The sequence below is a fragment of the Pteropus vampyrus genome, unplaced genomic scaffold, assembly GCF_000151845.1.
Source record: "Pteropus vampyrus isolate Shadow unplaced genomic scaffold, Pvam_2.0 Scaffold474, whole genome shotgun sequence".
Classification (NCBI taxonomy): domain Eukaryota; kingdom Metazoa; phylum Chordata; class Mammalia; order Chiroptera; family Pteropodidae; genus Pteropus; species Pteropus vampyrus.
This window is the reverse complement of record NW_011889255.1, coordinates 137,730-139,220: the sequence shown is the minus strand read 5'-3', so window position 1 is coordinate 139,220 and position 1,491 is coordinate 137,730. Positions and strand designations below refer to the sequence as shown.

Sequence of the window (1,491 nt, the reverse complement as noted above, 5' to 3'; positions counted from 1 at the left end):
AGCCGCCTTTACTTCCTTATTCCTGAGGCTGTAGATCAGAAGATTTAACAAGGGGATCACCACTGTGTAGAACACAGAAGCCACTTTGTCCTGACGTAGGGAGTAGCTAGAACTGGGTCTCAGATAAGTATAGATGGCAGTGGAATAGAACAGAGTTATAGCTGTCAGGTGAGAGGCACACATCGAGAACGCTTTACGCCTCCCCTCACCTGAATGCATGCGAAAAATAGAGAAGAGAACATAGTAGTAGGAGGTGCGGATGACCAGCAGAGCCCCGATCATATTCACACCAGCAAAAGTGGAAAAGAGGCTTTGATTTAGCTGTGTGTCAGATCATGAGAGCTTAAAAGTGGAGGGCTGTCACAGAAGAAGTGGTGGATGACATTGGAGCTACAGAATGGCAAGCTGCTTACATAACTTGTGTTTACCATGGAGTTCAACAGCCCTGCTGTAAAAGCCCCTGCTGCCATTTTAAGGCAGACGGTCCAGGACATGAGCAGAGGGTAAAGCAGAGGGTTGCATATGGCCACGTAACGGTCGTAGGCCATTAACCCGAACAGGATGCACTCGGTCGTGGCCAGGAGGATGAAGTAATACAATTGCCCAAAGCAGCCAGCAAGGGAGATGCTTTTCTTTTCTGACAATAAATTCACCAACATCTTTGGGGTGATGGTGGAGGAATAACAAACGTCCACAAAGGCCAGGTTGGCCAGGAAGAAATACATGGGTGTGTGAAGTTGGGAGTCAGCACTGATTAAGAGGATCATGCCAACATTCCCCCACAGTGTAAGTATGTAAATCAGAAAAAAAAAAAAACAAGCAAAAGAGGGTGATCTGAAACTCCTTCGTGTCTGCTAATGCCAACAGGATGAATTCAGTCACCAAAATATAATCTGTTTTAGTCGTTTGTTACAAATAGTGTCTCCTTAAACTTGCATTAAGTGTAGATATTTTTCTCTCCAAACTTTCTAAGGAAATCATAAAAAAGCTGATGAGGATACTCACACATGGGAAAAAAACACCCTAACATAGATAATGCAGCATAGTAAATAGTTACTGAAGAAAGAGGAAAATTAGTGGACAAGTGAACAAGCATGTAAATTTATTAAGCAATTGTCTACTAAATCTGTTTGTAGTCTTCTCAGAGAACTGGGCAAGTCCACACACTTCTCTTCAGTTTCTGAAAGGAAAATGTATGTTTTTTCTAGATTTTCTCTACCCTCCTACACGCCAAATGCAAAGGATACAAAACACCTGCTGAAGTCTCTCCCATTCTCTGAACAGGTGTGTGGGTTTAATTGTAATCCATGGTTTTCCCCTGAAGACCGCTCTGTTTATTCCTCAACTCCAAATGTTTGCATCGTCTCCTATAAATAGCTTTTGTGTATCCTATGCAGCCTAAATAGTGACTATTTAAAATAACCAATATTTGACATCTATCATATCCTAAAGAATGATTTTGCTTTAGTTTAACTATTGTTTTAACTAGAA

General features: G+C 41.6%; 1 pseudogene; it reads right to left on the bottom strand.

Moving 5' to 3' along the window:
- LOC105307086 overlaps positions 1 to 767 on the bottom strand; it is a 2,505-nt pseudogene extending 1,738 nt beyond the window's left edge.
- Positions 768 to 1,491: the final 724 nt, after the last annotated feature.